General features: G+C 27.8%; 1 non-coding gene across 1 annotated transcript; it reads left to right on the top strand.

Annotated features, from left to right (window-relative positions):
• Window positions 1-8618: 8618 nt before the first annotated feature.
• TRNAV-AAC (transfer RNA valine (anticodon AAC)) lies at window positions 8619-8692 on the top strand. The gene has a single exon. It is a non-coding gene; the product is annotated as a tRNA-Val (tRNA).
• Window positions 8693-13045: the final 4353 nt, after the last annotated feature.

Genomic DNA, 13045 nt, shown 5'->3' with positions numbered 1-13045 from the left:
TTGATTAAGCACTTTGAAGACTATAGACACATTGCGATCAAAACCGTACCAGACAGGCCGCTATGACTAGTTGAAGAGAAAACGGAACAGTGTCATGTCCAATTAAACATAATAACCTATAAAACAAAACCATAAAAATCGATTGCGAACCGCTGAAATCGAAAAAAATCAGCGTTTCAGAAGGTTCATAGTCTGGGATATAGAATAAATCATTTTTTCAAGTCTTATAGAGAGACTGACTCGTCTTTTTATCTTGATGAGTGTGGAAGTAAAGGATAAAATACTTTAACTGGGTGATTGCCAATTGTGGGAGGCAAGAAAAAGAATAGAAGTTGTTGAAAAGAGAATAAGTTACCAAACAATACAAATCTATGTTATCTTTGGTGGAGGCCGAGTAAATGGAGTATAGAATATTGTTTTCAATTTATTATAGTTGAAGTGGAATTTAATGGATAGTCCCATACTACCTTTTTTTTATGTTCACATTAAAAAAAATCGTTATTTATTTGTGTTATGATTATGTAGTAGTTTAAAGTGTTATAAAATTATTTTTCCAAACTAAAACTTCGTATTGTGAATTAAGAGATTATGACTAAGTCCTATGAATAATCTTTCTATTAAAACCAATTTAAGATCAAATACCAAATTTATTCCTTGTATTTATTTACAAATTCAATACTCACTCGTGTAGTACTACCATATTTGTATAAAATATGGAAATTTATTTCTTTGGTAATAAAACAAATAAATATATCTTATATTAAATTAAAATTGTCAAATGAATTGTTTCCGATTCGACATTGGCTCGACTCTAGCCAAAACTTAAAACCTTACACTCTTATCTACACCAATTTATTGTTTGGTTCAGTTTTAACTATTGTTATATACACAATGATTAGGTAGCAAAATCCAAAAGTGTTCAACCCATAATTAGGTCTCATACCATAATTGACTCTCACAACACTCCTATTTAAATATGTGATTAAATTCACTGTTAACTACTTTACTTAACTAGAATTCATTTAAATTCTCAACATTATCTATTACTTATTTTCTGAACATAACCCCTAATTCTTATTTTCTTTCTTTTCTGAAATCTATTTTATATAAATATACTACTCCATCATTCTAATTTAAAATTGTCTTTAATGATATTGACACATTTCTTATATTAATAGTTAGTTTTGTTGATTTCCAATATAAAATCAATATTATTTAATAATATATTTTTAATAATAGTAGTCAGAGGAATGCATATGTGGGTAAAGGTTTAAAAAATAATGGTAACCTTGGGGGGGGGAATAATAATAAAATTTTCTTTGGTATTTTTAATGGACAAATGATTTGAAACAGATTTTTGTTTTTTCAAAACTGACACATATTATGAGTCTGATGGATTAATTAATTCTTTTTCACGAAAGGTCGTGTTACTTAAAACCATATGAACTATCATTAAAATTGATATAATAATAAACTTTCTTCAGTCAAACAATTGAAACATTCACATTTATAACTACATGTAAATGGAATAACAACTAATCAATAAACTACAATTACAAATACTTTTATTAAAACCATTTAAAATGTTTCAATGAAACATAGGTGGTTTCGTGGTGTAGTTGGTTATCACGTCAGTCTAACACATTGAAGGTCCCCAGATATAGCTACATTACATATTATTTAAAAATGACTAGGACGAAGAACGAAGTTGATTAAGCACTTTGAAGACTACAGACACATTGCGATCAAAACCGTACCAGACAGGCCGCTATGACTAGTTGAAGAGAAAACGGAATAGTGTCATGTCCAATTAAACATAATAACCTATAAAACAAAACAATAAAAATTGATTGCGAACCGCTGAAATCGAAAAATATCAGCGTTTCAGAAGGTTCATAGTCTGGGATATAGAATAAATCATCTTTTCAAGTCTTATAGAGAGACTGACTCGTCTTTTTATCTTGATGAGTGTGGAAGTAAAGGATAAAATACTTTAACTGGGTGATTGCCAAATGTGGGAGGCAAGAAAAAGAATAGAAGTTGTTGAAAAGAGAATAAGTTACCAAACAATACAAATCTATGTTATCTTTGGTGGAGGCCGAGTAAATGGAGTATAGAATATTGTTTTCAATTTATTATAGTTGAAGTGGAATTTAATGGATAGTCCCATACTACCTTTTTTTTATGTTCACATTAAAAAAAATCGTTATTTATTTGTGTTATGATTATGTAGTAGTTTAAAGTGTTATAAAATTCTTTTTCCAACTAAAACTTCGTATTGTGAATTAAGAGATTATGACTAAGTCCTATGAATAATCTTTCTATTAAAAACAATTTAAGATCAAATACCAAATTTATTCCTTGTATTTATTTACAAATTCAATACTCACTCGTGTAGTACTACCATATTTGTATAAAATATGGAAATTTATTTCTTTGGTAATAAAACAAATAAATATATCTTATATTAAATTAAAATTGTCAAATGAATTGTTTCCGATTCGACATTGGCTCGACTCTAGCCAAAACTTAAAACCTTACACTCTTATCTACACCAATTTATTGTTTGGTTCAGTTTTAACTATTGTTATATACACAATGAATTAGGTAGCAAAATCCAAAAGTGTTCAACCCATAATTAGGTCTCATACCATAATTGACTCTCACAACACTCCTATTTAAATATGTGATTAAATTCACTGTTAACTACGTTACTTAACTAGAATTCATTTAAATTCTCAACATTATCTATTACTTGTTTTCTGAACATAACCCCTAATTCTTATTTTCTTTCTTTTCTGAAATCTATTTTATATAAATATACTACTCCAGCATTCTAATTTAAAATTGTCTTTAATGATATTGACACATTTCTTATATTAATAGTTAGTTTTGTTGATTTCCAATATAAAATCAATATTATTTAATAATATATTTTTAATAATAGTAGTCAGAGGAATGCATATGTGGGTAAAGGTTTAAAAAATAATGGTAACCTTGGGGGGGGGAATAATAATAAATTTTTCTTTGGTATTTTTAATGGACAAATGATTTGAAACAGATTTTTGTTTTTTCAAAACTGACACATATTATGAGTCTGATGGATTAATTAATTCTTTTTCACGAAAGGTCGTGTTACTTAAAACCATATGAACTATCATTAAAATTGATATAATAATAAACTTTCTTCAGTCAAACAATTGAAACATTCACATTTATAACTACATGTAAATGGAATAACAACTAATCAATAAAATACAATTACAAATACTTTTATTAAAACCATTTAAAATGTTTCAATGAAACATAGGTGGTTTCGTGGTATAGTTGGTTATCACGTCAGTCTAACACATTGAAGGTCCCCAGATATAGCTACATTACATATTATTTAAAAATGACTAGGACGAAGAACGAAGTTGATTAAGCACTTTGAAGACTATAGACACATTGCGATCAAAACCGTACCAGACAGGCCGCTATGACTAGTTGAAGAGAAAACGGAACAGTGTCATGTCCAATTAAACATAATAACCTATAAAACAAAACCATAAAAATCGATTGCGAACCGCTGAAATCGAAAAAAATCAGCGTTTCAGAAGGTTCATAGTCTGGGATATAGAATAAATCATCTTTTCAAGTCTTATAGAGAGACTGACTCGTCTTTTTATCTTGATGAGTGTGGAAGTAAAGGATAAAATACTTTAACTGGGTGATTGCCAAATGTGGGAGGCAAGAAAAAGAATAGAAGTTGTTGAAAAGAGAATAAGTTACCAAACAATACAAATCTATGTTATCTTTGGTGGAGGCCGAGTAAATGGAGTATAGAATATTGTTTTCAATTTATTATAGTTGAAGTGGAATTTAATGGATAGTCCCATACTACCTTTTTTTTTATGTTCACATTAAAAAAATCGTTATTTATTTGTGTTATGATTATGTAGTAGTTTAAAGTGTTATAAAATTATTTTTCCAAACTAAAACTTCGTATTGTGAATTAAGAGATTATGACTAAGTCCTATGAATAATCTTTCTATTAAAAACAATTTAAGATCAAATACCAAATTTATTCCTTGTATTTATTTACAAATTCAATACTCACTCGTGTAGTACTACCATATTTGTATAAAATATGGAAATTTATTTCTTTGGTAATAAAACAAATAAATATATCTTATATTAAATTAAAATTGTCAAATGAATTGTTTCCGATTCGACATTGGCTCGACTCTAGCCAAAACTTAAAACCTTACACTCTTATCTACACCAATTTATTGTTTGGTTCAGTTTTAACTATTGTTATATACACAATGAATTAGGTAGCAAAATCCAAAAGTGTTCAACCCATAATTAGGTCTCATACCATAATTGACTCTCACAACACTCCTATTTAAATATGTGATTAAATTCACTGTTAACTACTTTACTTAACTAGAATTCATTTAAATTCTCAACATTATCTATTACTTATTTTCTGAACATAACCCCTAATTCTTATTTTCTTTCTTTTCTGAAATCTATTTTATATAAATATACTACTCCATCATTCTAATTTAAAATTGTCTTTAATGATATTGACACATTTCTTATATTAATAGTTAGTTTTGTTGATTTCCAATATAAAATCAATATTATTTAATAATATATTTTTAATAATAGTAGTCAGAGGAATGCATATGTGGGTAAAGGTTTAAAAAATAATGGTAACCTTGGGGGGGGGGGAATAATAATAAATTTTTCTTTGGTATTTTTAATGGACAAATGATTTGAAACAGATTTTTGTTTTTTCAAAACTGACACATATTATGAGTCTGATGGATTAATTAATTCTTTTTCACGAAAGGTCGTGTTACTTAAAACCATATGAACTATCATTAAAATTGATATAATAATAAACTTTCTTCAGTCAAACAATTGAAACATTCACATTTATAACTACATGTAAATGGAATAACAACTAATCAATAAACTACAATTACAAATACTTTTATTAAAACCATTTAAAATGTTTCAATGAAACATAGGTGGTTTCGTGGTGTAGTTGGTTATCACGTCAGTCTAACACATTGAAGGTCCCCAGATATAGCTACATTACATATTATTAAAAATGACTAGGACGAAGAACGAAGTTGATTAAGCACTTTGAAGACTACAGACACATTGCGATCAAAACCGTACCAGACAGGCCGCTATGACTAGTTGAAGAGAAAACGGAATAGTGTCATGTCCAATTAAACATAATAACCTATAAAACAAAACAATAAAAATTGATTGCGAACCGCTGAAATCGAAAAATATCAGCGTTTCAGAAGGTTCATAGTCTGGGATATAGAATAAATCATCTTTTCAAGTCTTATAGAGAGACTGACTCGTCTTTTTATCTTGATGAGTGTGGAAGTAAAGGATAAAATACTTTAACTGGGTGATTGCCAAATGTGGGAGGCAAGAAAAAGAATAGAAGTTGTTGAAAAGAGAATAAGTTACCAAACAATACAAATCTATGTTATCTTTGGTGGAGGCCGAGTAAATGGAGTATAGAATATTGTTTTCAATTTATTATAGTTGAAGTGGAATTTAATGGATAGTCCCATACTACCTTTTTTTTATGTTCACATTAAAAAAAATCGTTATTTATTTGTGTTATGATTATGTAGTAGTTTAAAGTGTTATAAAATTCTTTTTCCAACTAAAACTTCGTATTGTGAATTAAGAGATTATGACTAAGTCCTATGAATAATCTTTCTATTAAAAACAATTTAAGATCAAATACCAAATTTATTCCTTGTATTTATTTACAAATTCAATACTCACTCGTGTAGTACTACCATATTTGTATAAAATATGGAAATTTATTTCTTTGGTAATAAAACAAATAAATATATCTTATATTAAATTAAAATTGTCAAATGAATTGTTTCCGATTCGACATTGGCTCGACTCTAGCCAAAACTTAAAACCTTACACTCTTATCTACACCAATTTATTGTTTGGTTCAGTTTTAACTATTGTTATATATACAATGAATTAGGTAGCAAAATCCAAAAGTGTTCAACCCATAATTAGGTCTCATACCATAATTGACTCTCACAACACTCCTATTTAAATATGTGATTAAATTCACTGTTAACTACTTTACTTAACTAGAATTCATTTAAATTCTCAACATTATCTATTACTTATTTTCTGAACATAACCCCTAATTCTTATTTTCTTTCTTTTCTGAAATCTATTTATATAAATATACTACTCCATCATTCTAATTTAAAATTGTCTTTAATGATATTGACACATTTCTTATATTAATAGTTAGTTTTGTTGATTTCCAATATAAAATCAATATTATTTAATAATATATTTTTAATAATAGTAGTCAGAGGAATGCATATGTGGGTAAAGGTTTAAAAAATAATGGTAACCTTAGGGGGGGGAAATAATAATAAATTTTTCTTTGGTATTTTTAATGGACAAATGATTTGAAACAGATTTTTGTTTTTTCAAAACTGACACATATTATGAGTCTGATGGATTAATTAATTCTTTTTCACGAAAGGTCGTGTTACTTAAAACCATATGAACTATCATTAAAATTGATATAATAATAAACTTTCATCAGTCAAACAATTGAAACATTCACATTTATAACTACATGTAAATGGAATAACAACTAATCAATAAAATACAATTACAAATACTTTTATTAAAAGCATTTAAAATGTTTCAATGAAACATAGGTGGTTTCGTGGTGTAGTTCGTTATCACGTCAGTCTAACACACTAAAGGTCCCCAGTTTGAGCCTGGGCGAAGCCAAATGGTGTTAACTTAATTTAAATTTTAATGCTTACCACTATATTTTTGTAAATTTTACAATGCATCAACATTAATTTCAAAAGTTAATTTACAATTTTGTGAATCAACTAAATAAATTTTATTTTCTAGAATGAGCCAAAGAGACATGTTGTAAGAGAGAATATAGCTACATTACATATTATTTAAAAATGACTAGGACGAAGAACGAAGTTGATTAAGCACTTTGAAGACTATAGACACATTGCGATCAAAACCGTACCAGACAGGCCGCTATGACTAGTTGAAGAGAAAACGGAACAGTGTCATGTCCAATTAAACATAATAACCTATAAAACAAAACCATAAAAATCGATTGCGAACCGCTGAAATCGAAAAAAATCAGCGTTTCAGAAGGTTCATAGTCTGGGATATAGAATAAATCATCTTTTCAAGTCTTATAGAGAGACTGACTCGTCTTTTTATCTTGATGAGTGTGGAAGTAAAGGATAAAATACTTTAACTGGGTGATTGCCAAATGTGGGAGGCAAGAAAAAGAATAGAAGTTGTTGAAAAGAGAATAAGTTACCAAACAATACAAATCTATGTTATCTTTGGTGGAGGCCGAGTAAATGGAGTATAGAATATTGTTTTCAATTTATTATAGTTGAAGTGGAATTTAATGGATAGTCCCATACTACCTTTTTTTTATGTTCACATTAAAAAAAATCGTTATTTATTTGTGTTATGATTATGTAGTAGTTTAAAGTGTCATAAAATTCTTTTTCCAAACTAAAACTTCGTATTGTGAATTAAGAGATTATGACTAAGTCCTATGAATAATCTTTCTATTAAAAACAATTTAAGATCAAATACCAAATTTATTCCTTGTGTTTATTTACAAATTCAATACTCACTCGTGTAGTACTACCATATTTGTATAAAATATGGAAATTTATTTCTTTGGTAATAAAACAAATAAATATATCTTATATTAAATTAAAATTGTCAAATGAATTGTTTCCGATTCGACATTGGCTCGACTCTAGCCAAAACTTAAAACCTTACACTCTTATCTACACCAATTTATTGTTTGGTTCAGTTTTAACTATTGTTATATATACAATGAATTAGGTAGCAAAATCCAAAAGTGTTCAACCCATAATTAGGTCTCATACCATAATTGACTCTCACAACACTCCTATTTAAATATGTGATTAAATTCACTGTTAACTACTTTACTTAACTAGAATTCATTTAAATTCTCAACATTATCTATTACATATTTTCTGAACATAACCCCTAATTCTTATTTTCTTTCTTTTCTGAAATCTATTTTATATCAATATACTACTCCATCATTCTTATTTAAATTTGTCTTTAATGATATTGACACATTTCTTGTATTAATAGTTAGTTTTGTTGATTTCCAATATAAAATCAATATTATTTAACAATATATTTTTAATAATAGTAGTCAGAGGAATGCATATGTGGGTAAAGGTTTAAAAAATAATGGTAACCTTGGGGGGGAAATAATAATAAATTTTTCTTTGGTATTTTTAATGGACAAATGATTTGAAACAGATTTTTGTTTTTTCAAAACTGACACATATTATGAGTCTGATGGATTAATTAATTCTTTTTCACGAAAGGTCGTGTTACTTAAAACCATATGAACTATCATTAAAATTGATATAATAATAAACTTTCATCAGTCAAACAATTGAAACATTCACATTTATAACTACATGTAAATGGAATAACAACTAATCAATAAAATACAATTACAAATACTTTTATTAAAACCATTTAAAATGTTTCAATGAAACATAGGTGGTTTCGTGGTGTAGTTGGTTATCACGTCAGTCTAACACACTGAAGGTCCCCAGTTTGAGCCTGGGCGAAGCCAAATGGTGTTAACTCTAATTTAAATTTTAATGCTTACCACTATATTTTTGTAAATTTTACAATGCATCAACATTAATTTCAAAAGTTAATTTACAATTTTGTGAATCAACTAAATAAATTTTATTTTCTAGAATGAGCCAAAGAGACATGTTGTAAGAGAGAATATAGCTACATTACATATTATTTAAAAATGACTAGGACGAAGAACGAAGTTGATTAAGCACTTTGAAGACTATAGACACATTGCGATCAAAACCGTACCAGACAGGCCGCTATGACTAGTTGAAGAGAAAACGGAACAGTGTCATGTCCAATTAAACATAATAACCTATAAAACAAAACCATAAAAATCGATTGCGAACCGCTGAAATCGAAAAAAATCAGCGTTTCAGAAGGTTCATAGTCTGGGATATAGAATAAATCATCTTTTCAAGTCTTATAGAGAGACTGACTCGTCTTTTTATCTTGATGAGTGTGGAAGTAAAGGATAAAATACTTTAACTGGGTGATTGCCAAATGTGGGAGGCAAGAAAAAGAATAGAAGTTGTTGAAAAGAGAATAAGTTACCAAACAATACAAATCTATGTTATCTTTGGTGGAGGCCGAGTAAATGGAGTATAGAATATTGTTTTCAATTTATTATAGTTGAAGTGGAATTTAATGGATAGTCCCATACTACCTTTTTTTTATGTTCACATTAAAAAAAATCGTTATTTATTTGTGTTATGATTATGTAGTAGTTTAAAGTGTCATAAAATTCTTTTTCCAAACTAAAACTTCGTATTGTGAATTAAGAGATTATGACTAAGTCCTATGAATAATCTTTCTATTAAAAACAATTTAAGATCAAATACCAAATTTATTCCTTGTTTATTTACAAATTCAATACTCACTCGTGTAGTACTACCATATTTGTATAAAATATGGAAATTTATTTCTTTGGTAATAAAACAAATAAATATATCTTATATTAAATTAAAATTGTCAAATGAATTGTTTCCGATTCGACATTGGCTCGACTCTAGCCAAAACTTAAAACCTTACACTCTTATCTACACCAATTTATTGTTTGGTTCAGTTTTAACTATTGTTATATATACAATGAATTAGGTAGCAAAATCCAAAAGTGTTCAACCCATAATTAGGTCTCATACCATAATTGACTCTCACAACACTCCTATTTAAATATGTGATTAAATTCACTGTTAACTACTTTACTTAACTAGAATTCATTTAAATTCTCAACATTATCTATTACTTATTTTCTGAACATAACCCCTAATTCTTATTTTCTTTCTTTTCTGAAATCTATTTTATATAAATATACTACTCCATCATTCTAATTTAAAATTGTCTTTAATGATATTGACACATTTCTTATATTAATAGTTAGTTTTGTTGATTTCCAATATAAAATCAATATTATTTAACAATATATTTTTAATAATAGTAGTCAGAGGAATGCATATATGGGTAAAGGTTTAAAAAATAATGGTAACCTTGGGGGGGGAAATAATAATAAATTTTTCTTTGGTATTTTTAATGGACAAATGATTTGAAACAGATTTTTGTTTTTTCAAAACTGACACATATTATGAGTCTGATGGATTAATTACATCTTTTTCACGAAAGGTCGTGTTACTTAAAACCATATGAACTATCATTAAAATTGATATAATAATAAACTTTCATCAGTCAAACAATTGAAACATTCACATTTATAACTACATGTAAATGGAATAACAACTAATCAATAAAATACAATTACAAATACTTTTATTAAAACCATTTAAAATGTTTCAATGAAACATAGGTGGTTTCGTGGTGTAGTTGGTTATCACGTCAGTCTAACACACTGAAGGTTTCCAGTTTGAGCCTGGGCGAAGCCAAATGGTGTTAACTTAATTTAAATTTTAATGCTTACCACTATATTTTTGTAAATTTTACAATGCATCAACATTAATTTCAAAAGTTAATTTACAATTTTGTGAATCAACTAAATAAATTTTATTTTCTAGAATGAGCCAAAGAGACATGTTGTAAGAGAGAATATAGCTACATTACATATTATTTAAAAATGACTAGGACGAAGAACGAAGTTGATTAAGCACTTTGAAGACTATAGACACATTGCGATCAAAACCGTACCAGACAGGCCGCTATGACTAGTTGAAGAGAAAACGGAACAGTGTCATGTCCAATTAAACATAATAACCTATAAAACAAAACCATAAAAATCGATTGCGAACCGCTGAAATCGAAAAAAATCAGCGTTTCAGAAGGTTCATAGTCTGGGATATAGAATAAATCATCTTTTCAAGTCTTATAGAGAGACTGACTCGTCTTTTTATCTTGATGAGTGTGGAAGTAAAGGATAAAATACTTTAACTGGGTGATTGCCAAATGTGGGAGGCAAGAAAAAGAATAGAAGTTGTTGAAAAGAGAATAAGTTACCAAACAATACAAATCTATGTTATCTTTGGTGGAGGCCGAGTAAATGGAGTATAGAATATTGTTTTCAATTTATTATAGTTGAAGTGGAATTTAATGGATAGTCCCATACTACCTTTTTTTTATGTTCACATTAAAAAAAATCGTTATTTATTTGTGTTATGATTATGTAGTAGTTTAAAGTGTCATAAAATTCTTTTTCCAAACTAAAACTTCGTATTGTGAATTAAGAGATTATGACTAAGTCCTATGAATAATCTTTCTATTAAAAACAATTTAAGATCAAATACCAAATTTATTCCTTGTGTTTATTTACAAATTCAATACTCACTCGTGTAGTACTACCATATTTGTATAAAATATGGAAATTTATTTCTTTGGTAATAAAACAAATAAATATATCTTATATTAAATTAAAATTGTCAAATGAATTGTTTCCGATTCGACATTGGCTCGACTCTAGCCAAAACTTAAAACCTTACACTCTTATCTACACCAATTTATTGTTTGGTTCAGTTTTAACTATTGTTATATATACAATGAATTAGGTAGCAAAATCCAAAAGTGTTCAACCCATAATTAGGTCTCATACCATAATTGACTCTCACAACACTCCTATTTAAATATGTGATTAAATTCACTGTTAACTACTTTACTTAACTAGAATTCATTTAAATTCTCAACATTATCTATTACTTATTTTCTGAACATAACCCCTAATTCTTATTTTCTTTCTTTTCTGAAATCTATTTTATATAAATATACTACTCCATCATTCTAATTTAAAATTGTCTTTAATGATATTGACACATTTCTTATATTAATAGTTAGTTTTGTTGATTTCCAATATAAAATCAATATTATTTAATAATATATTTTTAATAATAGTAGTCAGAGGAATGCATATGTGGGTAAAGGTTTAAAAAATAATGGTAACCTTGGGGGGGGGGGGAAATAATAATAAATTTTTCTTTGGTATTTTTAATGGACAAATGATTTGAAACAGATTTTTGTTTTTTCAAAACTGACACATATTATGAGTCTGATGGATTAATTAATTCTTTTTCACGAAAGGTCGTGTTACTTAAAACCATATGAACTATCATTAAAATTGATATAATAATAAACTTTCATCAGTCAAACAATTGAAACATTCACATTTATAACTACATGTAAATGGAATAACAACTAATCAATAAAATACAATTACAAATACTTTTATTAAAACCATTTAAAATGTTTCAATGAAACATAGGTGGTTTCGTGGTGTAGTTGGTTATCACGTCAGTCTAACACATTGAAGGTCCCCAGATATAGCTACATTACATATTATTTAAAAATGACTAGGACGAAGAACGAAGTTGATTAAGCACTTTGAAGACTATAGACACATTGCGATCAAAACCGTACCAGACAGGCCGCTATGACTAGTTGAAGAGAAAACGGAACAGTGTCATGTCCAATTAAACATAATAACCTATAAAACAAAACCATAAAAATCGATTGCGAACCGCTGAAATCGAAAAAAAACAGCGTTTCAGAAGGTTCATAGTCTGGGATATAGAATAAATCATCTTTTCAAGTCTTATAGAGAGACTGACTCGTCTTTTTATCTTGATGAGTGTGGAAGTAAAGGATAAAATACTTTAACTGGGTGATTGCCAAATGTGGGAGGCAAGAAAAAGAATAGAAGTTGTTGAAAAGAGAATAAGTTACCAAACAATACAAATCTATGTTATCTTTGGTGGAGGCCGAGTAAATGGAGTATAGAATATTGTTTTCAATTTATTATAGTTGAAGTGGAATTTAATGGATAGTCCCATACTACCTTTTTTTTATGTTCACATAAAAAAAATCGTTATTTATTTGTGTTATGATTATGTAGTAGTTTAAAGTGTCATAA

The sequence above is a fragment of the Lathyrus oleraceus genome, unplaced genomic scaffold (assembly GCF_024323335.1).
Source record: "Lathyrus oleraceus cultivar Zhongwan6 unplaced genomic scaffold, CAAS_Psat_ZW6_1.0 chrUn0040, whole genome shotgun sequence".
NCBI classification, from domain to species: Eukaryota; Viridiplantae; Streptophyta; class Magnoliopsida; order Fabales; family Fabaceae; genus Lathyrus; species Lathyrus oleraceus.
The sequence above is the reverse complement of the archived record's forward strand: the minus strand, read 5'-3'. Positions and strand labels throughout refer to the sequence as shown.